The 19103-nt window shown below is 53.4% G+C and overlaps 1 long non-coding RNA gene across 1 annotated transcript; it reads left to right on the plus strand.

Annotated features, from left to right (window-relative positions):
- Positions 1-10409: 10409 nt before the first annotated feature.
- LOC119871624 lies at positions 10410-14795 on the plus strand. Its single transcript, XR_005357581.1, has 5 exons — positions 10410-11824; positions 12367-12466; positions 13072-13165; positions 13241-13416; positions 14126-14795. It is a non-coding gene; the product is annotated as an uncharacterized LOC119871624 (long non-coding RNA).
- Positions 14796-19103: the final 4308 nt, after the last annotated feature.

The following is a 19103-nucleotide window of genomic DNA, read 5'->3' on the forward strand; positions in this document are numbered from 1 at the left end:
ACCAGGGGCTCTGTCACCACGGGAACAGGCCTGGGGGCCCCAGGACTATGGGTCCTCCCTCCAGGATTGTCCTCTGGGAGCCTGTGGCCCAGGTGGGCCCCAGCAGGAGGCCTTCCTGCCCCATAGGGTGAGGGCTGGCCAGCCTGAAAGTTCTGCTCATCAGCTGCACCAACGCTGCTGGTGTGATGTGACGGGCCCAGTCTTGGCTCAGCTGACACTTGTTGCCGTTTTTTAAGGTAACCTTTTACATTTTGCTAAATGTTGAGGTCTTAGTGATTCCTTCCTTCCTTCCCTCCCTTGTCTCTCTCTACTTCCTTTGGCCAACCTATTTTCCGGCCTAATTGTGTACTTGTAGGAAATATTCCTATAATGCCACGTGTTTCATATGTGACGGGATGGATTCCACTCATTCCATTCTGTTTCTTTTTGTTGCTTTTGGGCTTCTTTTTGGCTTTTTTAGATTTTATTTTTAAGTCATCTCTACACCCAACGTGGGGCTCGAACCCACAACCCTGAGATCAAGAGTCGCATGTTCCACCCACTGAGCCAGCCAGGCGCCCCTCCATTCTGTGCTTTTGCCTTGCTTACTTTTGAGCCTTCCAGATGTTGTGATGTGTCCAAAAGCACCACTTTTGTATCTTCATATTTTGAATGATACTGTCCATAAACATTACAAAAGATGTGGCTCTCCATATAGATGATTCCATATCTCCCCCACTGGTATCTTTTCCTCTTTTCAATTGTTATGTTTTAGGTTTCCTGTATCTTTGTGCATTGTGTGGACTTAGCAGGCAGTTAACCCTTCCTGTTGAGAGAAGAGAACTTGGCAGGCACGAGAGATGAGGGAGGAGCTCATAGGGTACCTTGGTGCTTTATATTCTGATACCTGCTAAGTGTAACACAAAGCAGCACATGGTTTGCTCACCCTGTTATTTTTTTTTTAAGAGTTATTTATTAATTCATGATAGGCATAGAGAGAGAGAGAGAGGCAGAGATACAGGCAGAGGGAGAAGCAGGTTCCATGCCTGGAGCCCAATGTGGGACTCGATCCCCGGACTCCAGGATCACACCCTGCGCCAAAGGCAGGCGCCAAACCGCTGAGCCACCCAGGGATCCCCTGCTCACCCTGTTATTATGGATAGGGGCCTAGTGGGTACTAGACTTTGGAGACACGAGGTGCACAAGACAGGTGTGTTCCTTGCCTTCTGGGGAATGACAGTCTGCTGGAGAGACAGACCAATCAATATATACACACAGACAAATACAGCTACAGATTGGGAAAAATACTCAGCAGAGGGAAAAGGAAGCTTCTATGGAAGAGAATAGCAAGGCCCTATTTTAGGTTTGAGGTCAGGAGGAAATGACTTTTACGTGGATGAAGTCACCCAGACGAAGTGAAGGATGCAGGTACCCAGCAGAGGTAGGACCACCTCAATCTAATGAGGCTTCAACCCCAGGGCCCCTTGCTGCTCTGGAGTCCTCCAAGGCCCCATAAGGGGCCCCAGCAGTGTCCCTGTGGTCACATGTCTTTGTAAAAATTGCATATAAAATACTTCTACTACATTCTGTTAAGACCACTGAGCTCTCCCTCCACTGTCCCTTGGAGTGGCCGGGTAATGGGGATGCCCAGCTGGAGAGAATCTGCTCGGGTTTAAGGAGATGTACTTGTGTGGTTGTACATTCCCTGGCTGGCCTGGGATGGAAATGGCCTTCCTCTTGCCCACCACCCCCGCCCCGGGCCAGGCAAAGAGGTGCAGTACCTGGTGGACATGAAAGGCCCCATGACAGGTGGGGAGTGGAGGGGAAATGTGGCTTGAATTAGCAAAGGCAGAAGCTGGTCTGGAATATTGTGTTGGATTTTGTGACATTCGTGGAATTTGTCAGCTTTTAAAGTGTGTGATTTGTTTTGATTTTTCTCTTTCGAAGTAAGTGTTCACTTTTGTACCTAATTTTGGTCTTGGATTTCTGCCTTGTTTTGTTTTGTCTTAAAGAACCCGTGCCCTGCACCAGTAGATCTGGGATCTGCCCCTGTGTGAGGAGGCCAGGCGGTCTCTCTCATCCTCTGTGGCCAGAGCTGAACGGGAGTTCACCGTGGCATCCTTGGGGGGCGGAACAGAGAGGCCCCAGAGACTTCCCAGGCTTCTCCCGGAGCCTTTCCTCCATGTGGAGGCAGGTAGGGCAGGAAGGTGGCAGAGCAGGCCCTTGGCTTAGGACCAGGGCTGGCTGTTGCTCTATGCCACTGGGTGCATCTCACATCGTATGTCCAATGCCTAACGATTTGCAGGAAATAGTCTTTTCAGGCCTCTCTCCCCATCTCCACCTCCCTAATACCAGGTCGCAATGCCTGGAAGGGTCCCGTTTTAGAATCATTTGGAGCTAAGGCATCGCCTACTCCACTTGTTCTTTTTTTTTTTTTTTAATAGCCAGAGCTATCAAACGACGTTTGTCCATAAAAATCTGTATGTGATATATTAGGTGGACAGAGCAGAATAAAAATACCTATGTGATTTTTATACATAATACATAAAATGGTCTGAAAGGGAATGTGTGTGCACTAGAAGGATGAGAGGGAAGCCACAGAGGTATAAAAAGAGCCTACGTATGTTTTATGGTTGTGTTTTATGAGAGTGTGTGTTTGCATGTGTGTGTTGAGGGGGCAGGCAGCCTGTGGGGATAAATGTGATGCGACCTGAAGAATGTGATAAATCTGAAGAATGATAAATGTGATGTGAACCCACAGCCAGGGTTTCTGAAGGTGGGCCTGAGGGGAAGGGGCCTGCTTGGACTGGCGGCGGGGGTGGGGGGGGTGGGGGTGGGGGAACCTCCACCTTGCTCCTCTGAGTCCAAAGCCCCAGCAAACCCTGACCTCACAGGTCAAAGCCCAGAACTGAAACTGGCTTTGACAAGTGGAATTTGACTATAGTTAATAATACTATATTATGTAATATATAATATATTAATAATACTCTATTATATAACATATATCGATACTGTGTTATGTATTATATGTAAATATAATACTGTATATATACAGTTGCTAAGAGAGTAGACCTTAAAAGTTTTCATCACAAGAAAGACCATTATTTTTGCATAAAACTTTTATTTTATTTTTTTATTTCTTACATATTTTTTTAAATTGGAGTTCAATTTGCCAACATACAGCATAACACCCAGTGCTCATCCCATCAAGTGCCCCCTTCAGTGCCCGTCACCCAGGCACCCTGTCCCCCACCCACCTCCTTTTCTACCACCCCTTGTTCGTTTCCCAGAGTTAGGAGTCTCTCATGTTCTGTCTCCCTTTCTGATATCTCCCACTCATTTTCTTCTCCTTTCCCTTTATTCCTAAGAAAGACCATTTTTATAACTATGTGTGGTGATGGATGCTAACTGGACTCACTGTGGTGGTCACTTTGTAATAGGTACAAATATCGAATCACTACATTGGACACCAGAAACTGATACTGCGTTACATGTCAGTTATGTCCACCACCAGCCACCCCAGGATAAACGAACAAGTGGGTTTGTACACAGCCTCCTTCTCTTGGACACGTGGAATCTGGCCTGAGGCCTCCCCCACCATCTACTGTTGCCCGATGCCAACCTCTCCCAGGAGGTGGCCTATGGGGAGAGGCTCTGTGACTCCCCAGTTACAGGTTCCCCCTGGCAGCACCCTGAACCCTGCACCAACCCCCTCAAGCCACAATGAGAGTCCTGGGACCTCTAGGCCAGAGGGGTCCCTGGGGATGCTCTCCAGGGAGTTTGCAAACACTACTGATTCCCAGCAGATGCCTGTCATCCCTCTACATCCAGAGGCCTTGTTTAGCTGCTATGGCTTCGCTAGGTCTTTGCAGGGGGACGGTGCTCACCGCTTCGTCCCTCTGCCTCTACTTCCTCTCAGAGTCAGGACTGGAACACAGGCCTTCCTCCTGCTTACCAGGGCTTTGTCTTCAACCCCGGGATGCTGAAAGCTTCCCCCTTCTTCCAGCTGGATCCAGCTCCCCCTGCCCTTGGAAAGGCCTAGACAGTGCGGGAGAGCTGGGTCCTTTCCACCGTCCTGGGCCCCGGGACAGGCCTGGCAGGGCTGGCGGGCAGGCGGAGGCCTCAGACCTCCCGTCAGGGTTAGAACCCCAGGGTTAGACAAAGAACGCAAATAAGGAGACCGGGCAGTTTGGCCAACCAGGCTGCCTCCCATCTGGAGGTTTAGAATCCTTCTGGGAACAGCGTGTGATGACCTCATGCTCCGGGGGGTTTCCTCCAAAAGGGGAAGAAGTCTTTGATCCCTGGTGGCTGGCTTTGCTGAGGCCATTTTTAGCCCCTCAGCAAGGCTTGTGATGCACACAACTGCGAGCGCTCGGGTTTCCTGTGACTGTTCCAATGCCGCCGTTGCGTGGGTGTCGTGACTGCGCCAGGGCCTGGTCATGTCCCTGCCCATCTTCTAATCCTGAGAGGGAGACACGCACCTGAAGGACCTGCGTACCCCTCCCTCCCGTCTCCGCCCAAGCAGGAAGCCCAGGCAGCGGGGCACACGCAGCCCGGCTTCCTGGGGTTATGGGTGCTGTTCTTCCAGATGGAAGAGATAAAATTAAGAAATCATGCTAGGAAAAGACTACACATACTTATTTTAAAACAAACAGGAAGTTATATTATGGCTCTTTGGGCAGAGAGATGTCTATGTCCTGAGAGTCCTGCTCTGGGAGCTCTGTCATTGAACAAACATGAACCGAGTGCCTGGTGAGTACCCAGCCCTAAGCAGGGTCCTGACACCCAGGGACAAAGGAGCAGATAAAATATGTATGGTCTGGGTTTTCAAGAAATTCAGTGCACTGTGGTGGACAAATAGGTAAACACCTCCATTATAATCTAGGGTGACAAGTATACAGATACAGTGGGAAACAAGGTTCTTGGGAGCCCAGAATTGGGGGTGACTAAAGTAAGGGAAGGTGTAGAAGCGTTTTGCCTCTGCCTACCCTTCTGCTTTCCTGATGGGACCCCGTCTTTGATTGGGCATCCACTGCTCCCGCACAGAGAATCTTTACGCAACAGACGTGTGGACACAAGCTTCAGCCACCCTGTTGGGTGTGAGCAGGTCAGCATGTTCCACTCTCTGGCCATAGCCACTTGCCAGAGAGAAATATGTAGTCAGGGGGAGATTCTGGAAGCCACCCTGAGATCACGAAGAAAGTTGGCTCTAGAGGAAAGATAATATCATGTAAGGCAAAGAGGTGCAAGAAAGAAAGTAGGTCCTTGGTGACATTTTTGAGCTACCGGGTCAGACCCATGCTGAGGTTCACTTCATCTCCGACCTTAACCACCTTCTGTGAACAGTACATTCCGTTTTTGTTTAATCCATTTGAGATTGTTTTTGTGGTTGTTTCTTCCAACACAAAGTCCTAAATGATGTAGACTCTTGCTTCTTGAAGAAGCTGACACTTGAGATGGATCTTGAAGCCTATACTGTAGAACATTCCATAGCATTTTTGTGTGGAGCCCTCTGACTTAAGCCGTCATTCAGCACACGCGTGCTGAGTGGGGACTGTGTGCTAGGTCCCTCAGCAGCATGCCGGGATACTCGAATGAAATGTGGTCCCCCTTAGAGAGACTTGTCCCTTATAGGGGGTCCAGATGAGCATATCTGCCATGCTGCAGCAGAGGGCTACGAGAAGGCTCAGTGCTCCCAGAGGGGAGTGGGTGGCCCCTTGTGGGGATCAGTGAGGCTCCACGGAGCAGGTGTTGTTTGCCATGATGGCCTGACCCAGCTTTCTTTTGAGCGCTGCCCCTCCCCCACTGCCAAGTCTCATTCCTGGCCATTGGTGGGGGGGCGGGTGCCCCTCCCCCACTGCCAAGTCTCATTCCTGCGGGGGCGGGTGGCAAGCCAGCCAGAACATTCCTTTCCTCTGCCCACGCTGATTCACTCAAGGACTGGCTTCTGACCCCAAGGTAGATGAATGAATGAAAGGTCACCTGGGCTGGTGCTGGAGTTCTGGAGTTGCTGAGATGATAGGATGTTCGTAGAGGCTGGGGATCATCTCAGGCTTTCCCCCTAACCAGAAGAACTCTGGTCTTACCGTGCTGGCTTTCAAAGAAACACAAAAATCTACTGTTTGGGTTGGAATATGTTCTTCTTCATGAATTCTCAAGAGCAAGGAGGAACCTTCAAGAAAGCCTTTCAGGCCCAATCCACTCATGTTTCTGATGAGAGCACAAGGCCCAGAGGGTTGCTCACACGGTCAAGTCCCCCTTGTGTGCAGCTGGAATGGAAGCCGGTGTCCCCTCTGCCCTCGCCGCCCTTGGCCCATCCAGCTTCTCAGCGGCAGCAGGAATCAAACTGGTTGAGGAGATGGAGCAGAACAGAACAGCTCCAGAAGCCTCACCTCCCAGCTGTCCTGGGGGTCGGGGGCCAGAGCTTCTCCTGCCCAGGCTGCACCGGGAGTGTGTCGGCACTGTCCCAAGAGAAATGCAAGCTTAGACCTCTAGTGGCCCTCTGTCAACACCCAGTGGGAGCTAGAGAAGACCAAGCAAAGACGAGGGAACGAGAAGTGGAGGGGCAAACAGAGCTGAGTGCCAGCTTTCCTTTCAGAGCATGACCTCAGTTGGCATGGCTTCCATTCCCGGGCCCGGCTAAGAGATTTGTGGAGCCCAGTGCAGAATGAGAAATCACTTAGAATTTCAGGATTGCAGCTGCAGAACATAAACCTGGTGTGGACACTGTGTCACTGAGGCTGCACCCGCATGGAGCTGGCCCTGTCTGCATTATCTCAGGGTGGCAAAGTGCTCGGGCTGGTAGGTGGTGGATGAGCTGGCCCAGGGGAGTGCCTAGGAGCAGTCTCTGGAGCCAGCCTGGGTTGGAGTCTGGGGTCCCAGGACAGTGAGTCCCTTAAACTCTCAGGACTTTGGTCCCGCATCCATAAATTGGGAATGATAATAGGGCCATTGTGGCCGTTAAGTCTGTTCATGTGTGAATTGCCTGGAACCAGTCACGTAAGGGTGTGCTATCCTTATTTACTTGCACACTCTTCTAGGGTGAAAATCTGTCTCCAACATCCCAGCTCACATGAGGGCCTCCCCCACTGCCCCTCCCAGGCTCTGGCCCTGCCATGTGGATTGAGAAGCCAGGCTGCGGGTCCTCTCCCTCCTCCCCCCTGGGAACAGGCAGGCCAGGGTGAGCCAGGGCTGATAGAGCCGAACCCCCTCCTGTCAAGGGCACATAGTTGTGGTTCCTGGGAACTCGGACTCATAAACCTGCTGGTCTGACCACTAAGCCCTTTTCCCTGGAGTGCTGAGGTGGGGAAGGCTGCCAAGGTTGTCAGAGAGCGGGTCAGAGGGTAAGGGTGTAGGCTGTCTCCCCTCCACCCCCCCGGCCCCCCAGCTGAGGATGGAGTGGGTACAGGGAGTGGGGGGAAGGGAGGCAGCCGGGCAGCGGGAAGGGGCAATGGCACGGGGAACTGTGTCTGGTGGAAACAGAACCATTGGGTGGTCTCCACGGCCCCCTCCAGGCCAAGCCACATTGGTGGCAAGGCTCAGGACACTTGGGACACCCAACCCCCAGAATCTTAGCCCGGCTGTGCCACTTGCTGACCCCAGGCTGGTCTCTCAGTGATCTCTCAGGGCTCCCACCCACCTGCCGTGGTATTAAGGCTCCTTAACTCAACAGAGTTTCTCTGAGAAGCAAAAATATGAGAGAGAAGGAGAGTAAGAGTATGTGTGTATGTGTGTGTGTGTGAGACAGAGACAGAGAGACAGAGACAGAGAGACAGAGCTAGAAACAGCCACAGAGGGAGAGCTCCAGAGCTGGAGAAACAGAGACAGCCAGGGGAGCAGAGAGAGGAGGACACAGAAGTGCGAGGCGCTAGTGCCCGGCCATGTGTATACGTTCACCCCTCAGCACCCTGGCTTCAGGAGAGGGGACCTCTGGACCTCACACCCTGAAGTGGACATGTCTCCCCCTGCCACCCCCAGGGCCTGTTTCTAGGCCAGCTGTCGCCCCTCGACGTGAGGCTGCGCGTGGGTCTCCCTGCCTCCGGACCGTGAGCGGGGGACACATCCCCTGCGTGTGTCCTCTGAGCCTCCCTGGGGGCCTGGGAGCTGCCCGGGGCTTGGGTGGCCAGGGTGGGCTGCTTCTTAAGGACTCCAGTGTCCCACTGGGCGGGATTGTCCACCGTGGCCCCCGGCTGACCCACACTTCTGGGCCTCTCCACCTGGGCACCTTGAGGTAGAAGAGCAAACAAGCCCAGATTCCGGGAGGCACGGGGCCAGTGGATGACCTTGGAGTGTTTGCTTTTTTTAACCAAAAAGTACACAATTTTAATTTTCATCACGAAAACAATTGTGTTCTTAAAACTTCCAGGCGGCCCCTGGCTTGGCGGGCTCCTCATTCAGGCTGCCTCTCAAGAGGGAAAGCTGCAAAATATAATTACCGAGGAAACAATGGGCTGCGGATATATTTAACGCGGGGCCGGCCGGGGGGCCCCTGCACACCACCTCATGGGCCCCTCTCCTTCCCACCTTGGCCTGAGCCTTCCTGTCCTTTTGTGTTCCCTTGGCCTTCCCGCCGCCCCCACCGCGCTGTCTCCAATTGTCCGCACCCTGAAGCCGTTAGTGATGGAGACTGGGACAAGCCCCTCCCAGGATAGAACAGACCCCTTCCTCTCCCCCACCCTCCCCGGATCTTTCCAGCATCTCCAGGCCCCTTGACTTAGGTCACTGCTGACTCAGAGATATTGCTGAGCCGGACCGGCGTCTCTGGGGGTGGAGTTGTCTGCAGGAAAACCGTCCCAGCCTGTGTCTGCCGCCTTCAGGCCTCAGAAACACTCCATCCAGGATGCTCCCAGCAACCGAAGGGACCTTCACTGCCCTTGTCTTGCTTCCCACCTCATAATAAATCGGCCGCAGCAGGCCCATTTCGCAGATGAAAACACCAAGGCCTAAAGGGGTTACGTGGGTTAATCATAGCGCGCCCGTGACGCAAAGGAAATCTGTTCATTTTCTGTTCATCTGGGACAAGTCAGCCTCCCTGGGATTCCTTTCCAGGTGTGAACCACTTGCTGAGGTCTCTTCCGGGGGTGAGGTCTGGTGGGTGTGGGGTCCAGAAGCTGGGGAGGGGGGGGTCTCTGCTCTGCAACTGTGAGCATCCTATTAGCAGACAGTGCCTAGAGCAGGGACATGGGGCCATGTGTTCGGACAAGGGCCAGGGCAGCGGGGACAGGAGAGGGGACACTTGGGGCAGGCAACTCCGGCGCTGTCTCAGAGAAGCCGCCCACACAGTGAGGCCAGATCCCCTCCTTCCCATTTCCCGACCTTTCCTTCATTCAGCCTTGTGCTTTTTCCTGTGGTTATTCCTTCTTTTTTTTTTTTTTTTGGTTATTCCTTCTTATTCTGTCTCTTGCAAGATGCGATGAGCTCCTTACGGACAGGGCTTCCTTCTGGGCCTGCTGTGAACGTTGCACAGCTCTTCCTCTTGGATGACACAGGGCTACTGGAAATCCAGACGGGTTGGGAATGAGGTGTTCGTTGGTCAGCCGGGCCAGGCTTTGCCTACCTGTGGGTTGTGGGGGTTCATGGTGCCCACAGATGAGGCCCGCTACGCCCAGCACCCTCTGCAGAGCCTGGCTCACTCCCCGGGGCCCCCGGCTCCCAGGTTGCATGCAGTCTCTCCTTCCAGTTGCTCTTCCTTGATGTCTTCCTTACCGGGGCTCCTGGGCAGCATCTGAGGTGGTTTCTGAGGGTGGGAGTTTGGAGACAAGTGATGGGAGATTGTGGTGGGTGTGAGCTTGCCGACAGGGACGGGGTGACAGGGGTGCAGGCGACTCGGGCCATGATCAGGATTATCTGAGAGACCCCCATTGCAGGGGGCCTGCTGGCTGGATCACCCAGAACCCGTTTGCCTCCTGCTGCCGTGTGCTGTGCCCCATAGGGGGACCCCGGCCCACAGGAATAAAAAGCCACTCTGATGTTCACAGGCCAGTACGGGAAGAGAAGAGCGATGTGTTGAAAGTGGAGGATGGGCAAGAGGAGTGTGCTTCATAGTATCCGGAGACCCTGAACTGCCCAGCTGCGGGGGCCGGTTCCAGGCAGCGGAGCCCTGTAGCTGAGTCTGAAACATCTCAGCCCCTTCTGAGCAGGCATCTCAGAGAACAGACCCGAACAAACACAAACAAGTGAGAACCAGGGGAACCTCAATCATTAAATTCACATGGCCTGAAAAATAATTTTATTTTGGGTGGGGCCGGGCAGAGAGAGAATCTCCAGCAGGCTCCACACCTAGTGTGGAGCCCCACGTGGGACTCCGTCCCATGACCCTGAGATCATGACCTGAGTCAAAATCAAGAGTTGGACGCTTAACTGCCTGAGCCACCCAGGCGCCCCCCTGAAAAATAAATTTTAAAAGTGGCTCAGTGGAACGTGCCCTGGGCTTACTCCAACTACAAATATCAAATGAATAGTCCCAAGCATTCAACAAGCTCAAATCTTAGCCAACTCTGCCCTCCCTGGTTCCTCATAACTCCAAGGAGCCAGCAGCAGCCATCAGTTTTGACTCAGAGCATCTGGGCTGTGAGACACATTCGCTCAGGTCAGCTGGCCCAGACCCCCCGGAGCCCCTGTCCCTCGCCTGGCTCCTCGCAGCCCCCTCAACCTGGATCTAATAGAAATGACTTTTATTTTATAGTGTACTTAGCTCCAGGGGGCTTTACAGACATAATCTAATTGAGGGGAGCAGAGGAGTGGGGTTGCAGGGAGCCAGTACTGTGTTTTTAATTGGGAGGGATGCTAGGCAATGAAACTTAGGGATGCTGCAAGCTCATGCCAAGTGGCCTGCTGAGAACCAAGCCACCGAAGCATCCGGGAGACAGATCTTTGCTGAGGCCTCCTATGTACCCCGCCTGCCTTACAGCTTCAAGGAGTTCAGAGGTGCGGGGCTTGGGCTCTGCCCTTACCTGGTATGGAAGATAAGGGCCCACGAACCATAGGTTGGACAGAGCTTGGCTAGAGGCTGCTCTTTCCACCAGTCCATCCTGCCCAGACCCCCACTGACCTTCTTCAATGCCACCTGTTCCCCTCTGGCTTGGGCTAAAGGACCAGCTCTTTGCCTGGCATTCCAGTCATCTGACTCCCACCTGCCTTTCCGGCCTCCGTAGGAGGGTGTGTTTGTGTCTCTCACCATTAGCCACTGTCTGTAGATCCCCAGCCCGGGCTGGAGGCCCTCACCTGTGCGGTCACAGTGCTCCTTGGTGCAGGGGAGGGGCTGCCATTTGCTCAAGGTCAGTTGGGAGGTGAGAGAGCTGGATTCATACCCCGCCTGACCTTTCCTCATAACGTCGTAAAAGAAAGCTGAGCATCCCCCCCTGGTTGGCAGGAGGTGGGCTCCAGCAGAGAATATTCCACCTTTGGAGGTGTGTGGGCTGGACGGCGTAACCTGGGCAGACAGAAGAGTGTGCGCAAAGGCTGAGCCAGGCCAGAGCTGTCCTTGTTGACCAGATGGAAAGGAGGCTGGGGTGGCTGGGGTAGGGAGAGCCAGGGGACAGAGAATGAGCTGGGGCCTTGAGAAGGGACAGGCCCGAGGGGTGATAGGGCAGGCCCTGTGGGTAGATCTGAGGGTGTGTCCCAGTGTACCGAATGTTCTGGGCCAGCCTGAGGGCCTGGGCCCTCATTAGCTGCTCCCCACTTGTCCTGTGAACCTGTCCAGCTGTGCCACCTTGCAGGCCACTTCTGTCCCACGCCTGGCACAGCTCCCTGCACAGATGGGACAATTATAAATGAGAGTTGAATGACCAGACCTCTGAGGATACTGTGACATGGAGCTTTGGAAGCCTGGTCGGGCGCTTGCTGAGTAAGTGGACATTGATTTTAACCAAAGGATCACTAAATACATAGTAAAAGTCTAACAGTCCCAGCTGGTCTGTGTGGCTTCTGTACGTCCCAGAACCAGGATAACAAAAGTAGATACTATTTATTAATCATTTTCTACACACTAGGCACTATGCCAGAGACTTTACAAACCACTATTTTAATTCAATCCTCACAACTACCCTACAAGGTAGGCTCAGAAAGGGTAGGTAAGTTTCTTTTCTTTTTACTTTTTTAATTTTTAAAAATTTAAATTCAATTTGCCAACATATAGTATAACACCCAGTTCTTCTCCCATCAAGTGCCCTCCTCAGTGCCCATCACCCAGCTACCCCCTACCCCCACCCACCCCCCTTTCTGCAATCCATTGTTTGTTTCCCAGTTAGGAATCTCTCATGATTTGTCTCCCTCTCTAATTTTTCCCACTCAGTTCCCCTCCTTTCCCTTATAATCCCTTTCACTATTTCTTATATTTCACATATGACTGAAATCATATGATGATTGTCCCTCTCTGATATTACTCAGCCACCAGAAAAGATGAATCTCCACCATTTGCCCACCATTTGCTTCAATGTGGATGGAACTGGAGGGTATTATGCTGAGTGGAATAAGTCAGTTGGGGCAGGTAAGGTCACACCACTTAGAAAATCATGGCTACATTTTTAAGGTGATCCTCCCAAGGAGAAAAGCCTGTCAAAAGCCCCTGCCACAGAGTAGCTGATGAAAACATATTTGATGATTCAGGGATTTGAATTTAATTGGGTCTTGGAGGATGGGTGGGATTGTATTTGTGGAGAGAGCAGTCAGCCCCCAGGAGCACCGGGGCTGGGGGCTGGTGTGAGTGAAGTGGGGAGGAGGCCACGAGTGGGTGTGGGGGGCAGGGAGGGAGTGGGAGAGCTACTTGGGGGTGGGGGGAAGCGGCTCTGCTCTGGGCCGGGGAGGGGAGGTAAACCGGGAGGACCGGGTGGTGCTCCTGACTCTGGGGGACAGTGGGGAACCCTTGTAGTTTCAGGAGCAGGGAAGTTGGAACTGGGGTGGGAGGTTGGCTAAAGGCTGTGGGGATGGGAGGGGAAGAGGGGGGTTACTGAAGGAACTGGGGCCCAGAGGAGATTAAGGCAGAGAAGGAAAAATAAACGAGACAGAGAAAGGGAGAAGGAGGACGAGGCCCAGGGAGAGGAGGACACACCAGTATGTGGTGATTGCTACCATTTGTACACCGTATTTCACCAGGCCATTGCACACACATTATCTCCTTGGACTTAATCCCCGAAACAGGCCCGTGAAGGATGAGAACTCCTGCTTACTGAGCCCTGCTCTCTGCCAGGTACTTTATGTACTTTCCCTGTAGCCTTGTCAACAGCCACAGAGGGCGAGTACTGTTACCCTTCCCCCTTTACAGATGGTACATCTGCGAGTTGGATAGGTAAGGAACTCACCCAAGATCTCGGCCCAGAGCTGGGGTTGCAATCGGGCCTGTCTGGCTCCCCCACCAAGGTCTGGCCCACTGTTCCAGACCTTCTCCCATTTGTCGATGAGGAAGCTGAGGCTCTGGAGGCCCCAAGATGCTGCCAGCCAGTGAGTATCAAGGCAAGAGCTCTTGCATCTGGTCCTGGGCCCAAGGGGCATGGAGACCATGTGCCCTCCCACCCCCCCACCCCCCCCACAAGTTCTCCCCACCCCCAGGGTCCATTCCTGTTGTTCCTGAGGAGTCCTCAAGTGGGTGCGGCCCTGCTAACCATTCCTGGAGGCAGTGGCTCTTCCAGATGCTCTAAATCTGATCTTGAGGCCCGGGCAGTAAAGCCTTGGGGAATGGAAGCAGGTCCTCCAAGGGTGACAGACTCTGGATCACCTTTTGTTGCGCCACATCAGCATCAGAGCTCAGCACTGTGAGGGATGAAGGGCTCTTCAGTGGGTTCTAAGCCCAAGTGGGCAAAAAGCTCCAGGCACTGAAAGACGTGAGAGGGGCCAAGACAGGGGTTGGCATGTGGCCAGAGCAGCCAAGGGCTGGTCAAGGAGGACAGAATGGTGGAACATTTTCCAAAGACCCCATGGAGGTGGCAGTCCTGGGGCTCCTCAGGGCCTGTGTCCAGGACTGAGTAGTACCCGGCCTCCTGGATGGGCACTCCCAGATGTCAGCCCTGCACAGCTGACAGCGTCTCGTGAACAGCTCAGCCAGCTCTCCCAGCTGCCTCCCGTGGCTGGAGGGTTGGGATTCTAGAGCTTTCTGGGGCCTGCAGAAGGTGGAGGACTGTAGGCTTCAAAACCATATGTGTCTTCTCTGCAGGTGACTGGTGGGACGGGTCCAAAAAGAGGGCCCAGGATGCTGGGATGGGTAGATGGACAAACCTGTGCCGAGTAGACTAGCCCACTGGCCATTTGGAGGGGCTCCATAAATATTTGTTGACTGACTAACAGAAAGGAAGGCCAGTCTGAGTTACAAAATGTCCTGCAGAAGGAAAATGCACTGAAGGATATTCAAAGATGACACTAGGAGTCTCGGAGGACCTGCAGAAGGGATAGGGAGTGGCTGTGTCATCAGCGTCCTAAAGATCCCATCAGAAGGCACACTGAGACTTTTCTCTTGGGTCAGAGTGCTTAAAACCTGTCTCCTTAGTTATCTCCAAGTATCCTCCCTTGGACACTTGTTTGTAAGGATCTGGAATGTCAGCAGATGATGTCTGCTCACCAGCGGTGCGCTTCCGTTCTGCTCTCCTGGAAGGAGCTCTAGCTCCTGATCTGAGGGGTTTGGGTTTCTATTAGGAACTGCAGGGCCCTCCCATGTGTTCACATGTCTCACCTGAGCTTCCAGGCTGCCTGAAAACAGACCAGCGTCCTTTATGCCAGGAGCCCAGTCTTCCAGCGTGGGGCTCTCCCGGGGCCTCGGGTGAGTTGGGCCAGTGGATGGAGCTTGACCCCTCTGACCTCTGTGTCTACCTGCCCAGCCAGAGTAGAGGTGGTGGGTGTTGACAGTCAGTGCACCAGCCCCCCCACCCCACCCCCAGCAGGCCTGCCACCCTGCCTACCTTGGATGGACAGAGTTCTGTGTGTCAATGGGGCTGGGCTGCATTTTCACCCCCCATTCCTGGCATGTGGTTCCTTATACCACTCTCCAGTCAAAGGGGAAGTATTTCCTGTCCCTGGCCAGGCCCGGGACTGATGTCCTGATGGCCCTGTGCTTACAGTGAGAAGACAGGCAGCCCTAGATCCTGGGCTGTGGGTCCTGATGCTCCCCGAGATGACCTAGGCAGACAAAGATGATGGCGGGATCTGTTGCTCCCTGAGCCATCTCCCTTGGCAGGTGGGGAAGCAGCGCCTTCCTTTTCTGTCAAGGAGAAGCCATTCTTCGACAAGGGCAATCCACAGGATCACATGGAGTGCCCAAGAGAGGGAGGGATGGGACTGGACCCCACTCTCAGAGTCCACTGAATTTTCTAGAGGAGTGGTTGAGGGCCATTGTGAGGGATAAAAGGGCCAGCTAGTGCTTTGGTCAAGGCGGGGTTGGGGGTGTCAAGGGTGGGGGCTCTTCCTCCTGAGGTTCTCAACTGGTAGCTGATGGAACAAAAGTTTTTAAATAGGCGCAAGCAGTAATTTTTGCTTTGTTTCATTTTGTTTTAATTTTAATTCATAGTTGGTACTTGAATTTGAGATCTTTTACAAATCTAGATTTCTAGTTTTTCTGAAAAAATCAGAAGACTTGGCAACAGTAGGCCAGAGCTGGGTCACAGAAGCCAGTGTGCTTCCCAACCTCCAATCCCTCCTGCTTATTGCCATTGCTGTGCTGCCCTGCCTGGCCCCGCAGCCTGGAGGGGTGTGATTTGGGACTGATGCTTAGTGGGAGAGGGCCAGACTAGTCCTGACTGATGGTGAGGAGGGCTGTCCTCCAGGGCAGGTTGGCCTTGGCAAGATGGGGAGGGGGTGTGAAGGGTGCCTGTATGGCAGAGAGGTGGGTGGGTTTGCAGCTGGGCCAGGAGCATCCTGTCTGGGGGGCCTGGGAGGCCCCTGTCCCAGTCCAGCCACAGAGTATTTTGGGAACACTGGATCCTTTTCTGGGAGTTTGATGGAAATGGGGAGAGAAGTAGGGGAAGGGCGAGGTTTCAATCCCTATTTGTCCTCATTCCCCCAGGCCTGGGAAGGCTTTCCCCAAAGTGCTGAGCTCCTCAACTCTGGTCTAATTAGAGGCTGTAGCCCCAAGTAGGAGGGGGATGTGGCAGAGTCTTTTGGGTGCTGTGGCCAGAAGGCAAGTCCAGACTCCAGGTTCTCAGTCACCAGGGCCACAGGGTGGTTAGGAAGCTCTATCAGGAGCATGTGAGAGGCCCCTGGGATGTGTAAGGGAGGTCAGGTGGCAGCAGCCCTCCCCATCTCCCCTTGCTCCCTGCCTTGTAATTGCCAACTCTCCCTCCGAGTCTGCACACCTGGTTTTTCACACTTTTCACACTTTTCACTGAGGCCAGTGAGGGATGCTGAACCTCATTAGTCTGCAAAGTCTCCGAGTCCCAGGCAGGATGGGGTAGGAAGATCCTCCCCTAGGGCTGAAAGAGACTCTCTCTGACCCGGGGGACCAAGGGTCCTGTTTCTGAGCGCTTACCCTTACTGGAAGGTCATGGAAAATGAAGGCTTCCAGAAAGGGAAGAGCTTGGTGAGGGGTATGGGATGTGGGGTGATGACCCTCCCTTATCCAGGACCATCGAGGGGGCAGCTTTATGGCCTTAATCATGAGGAGGGACAACTCCAAGAGGCGCATGTTTGGATGCTGCTAAGTGGTGGACGTAGCTCCCACCAAAGAGCCAGACGGGTTCAGTGCAGGCACTTCGTCCAGGACCTTGGTTAAAGGGTTTTGCCTCTTAAACAGAATGTTAGCTTGCTCACTAGGTTGTCATGAGGCTCCAAGGAGGTTATACATAATAATAGCTAATATTTGTTTTATTAATTACTGGCCATCCCAGTCAGATCAAGTATCTGCTCCTTAAGAAAAACGGTGTTTGGAGGGGTAAGAAGGGGGGGTGGGGAGGGAGGGGATGGGGGTTTGGAGGGTGGCGCCTTGGTGGCTCAGCAGTTGAGTGTCTGCCTTTGGCTCAGGGCGGGATCCTGGGGTTCTGGGATCGAGTCCTGCATCGGGCTTCCCACAGGGAGCCTGCTTCTCCCTCTGCCTGTGTCTCTGCCTCTCTTTGTGCCACTCATGAATAAAGAAATAAAATCTTTAAAAAAAATGGTATTGGAATGCCTGTGGGCTGGGCTCTGAAGTGGGTGCAACCCTGAGGTCATGTCAGGGCCTGCAGGAGTCAGCAGGCATTGGGGATACCCAGACATCCCGTGGACGCTGCTCCTGTAGGCCCAGAAGAGGCAGGAGAGCAGGTGCCCAGCAGGAAGCACAGCTTGGGGTTACAGGTATCTACTCGGCAGAGACCAGCTTCCAAGGACAGCAAGGCCCCTTTGCATACCTTGGGCACATCGCTAACTCTTTCTAGAGCCTTGGTTTCCTCGTCTATACAAAGCGTGCATAACAGTAGTGCTTAGGCTCCGGCGTCAGTGAGGTACCTACCATCCACCACGTACCATTTTGGAAAATCGACTGATATTTTTTCCCCACTGCATTTCCTTCCTTCCCCACCCTGCTCCCATTCCTGCAGCCAGCCTCCTCCAGCTCATTGCCTCAGGGAGAGGATGTGACAGGGGGAAGCAAAGGGGAATAGAAGGAGTCTCTTCCGGACTTTTGTGTGCAAAAGCCTTGACTGTGGGGGAACCCGCAAAGGGAACAGATGTAGGAGAAAAACATCCTGAGTGAGTAAGGAGGCCCCACCCCCACCGACCAGAAGGCACTCCCTGGGAGGGAGGAAGAGGAGGGTGACCAGCAGAGCATCCAGGAGGAGGAGGCAGTGAGCGAAGTGTCATGGCTGGGTCCTGAGGAAGGACCATGGCTCCACCTGAGGTCCAGGATCTGGGAGTAGAGAAGACCTGGGCCTTCCCTCCGGGGGAGAGCCCACAGGAAGGAAAGTGGGTAAGAAGAGGTCATGGTCTTCCGCAGCCCCATCGGGAGCTCCCCTGTCCCCTCAGGCTGTGGAAGCAGCACGAGGGTCTTTGGTGCCCTGTGGGCCCAATGCGGAGAGACCTCCATCCTCCTTCCAGATTGGAGGGATCACGCAGATAGGATCACTGGGCACTTCTGTGGTGATCGAGTGGACTCGTGACATGGGAGTCTCCCTGGATGCCTTGTCTCTAAGGACAACCCCACTCCCACCCATGGGAACTGGGACGTCTTCCTGGGGAAGATGGCATGAAACTTGCCGCCATTGAAGACGTGGCCACCTGTGGCACGGGTACCCAAAATGAAAATGAGACTGAGTCATAGAAAGTAAAGAAAGTCCTATTCTTACACGCTTGAATTATGGACTGTGTGAGATGGGTGCCTGCTACACGTGCTTGCAAAGGGATTAGCACAGTGCCTGGTGCCTGGCGGGGTCCGGCTGTCATCTTCAGTGTGGATACATCGTGCATGGCCAGAGTGTTAGACCCAGGGGCAGGCACGATGCTGAGCCTGGCCCTGGCTGTGAGGCTCAGAGTCACCCTTCCTACTGAGGGCAGGGTGGGCAACTGCGACTCTGGGGATCCCTTCCCCCCACATACCATGAGCATTTCTCCCATTCTTCCAAAGTTCTCCCCACCCTACCTTTTGAATCCCCCGAGGCACTTCTGGGGCGACCCCATGCTTCCTTGGAGCACAATTTGAAAAACCCCTGCTCTCTTCCAATCCCTTCATTATGGCTCAGCAGAGCCCTGAGCATCAATGTTGTCCTTTGTCCCATGGCTAGAAGGCGGCAGGAGAGCCCTGACTCCCACTCCAGTCCTCTTTGAGAGGAACCAGCAGACATCTCTTCCGGTGAAGGGCAGCTGAGACGTGTTATAGAAGCAACATCAACCCGACTCCTATTACTTTCCTGCCGTCCAGTCATGAGCAACGTATAGCTCATTTTCCCAGGATCTAGAGGTGCTGGGCTGAGCCTGGTTTAGCAAAAAGAATGGAAGAGGATCACAGTTGTTATATGGGTTCAGGACAACTGAGAAAGACAAGCCACCTGGTCCTTGTTAACTGCAAAAAGGCACACGAAGTGCTTTAGCACAGAGGATTCACTCAGCCTGTCTCTGTCCCTTATTAAAATTGTGACCCTGAGCAGTCTCATCTCAGCTTCTCACCTGTACAATGATGCCAGGGATGCCATCCCTTTGGGGTTATTTGGAGAACCAAATTAAATAATGGATATAAACCT

The sequence above is a fragment of the Canis lupus genome, chromosome 4 (assembly GCF_011100685.1).
Source record: "Canis lupus familiaris isolate Mischka breed German Shepherd chromosome 4, alternate assembly UU_Cfam_GSD_1.0, whole genome shotgun sequence".
Classification (NCBI taxonomy): Eukaryota; Metazoa; Chordata; class Mammalia; order Carnivora; family Canidae; genus Canis; species Canis lupus.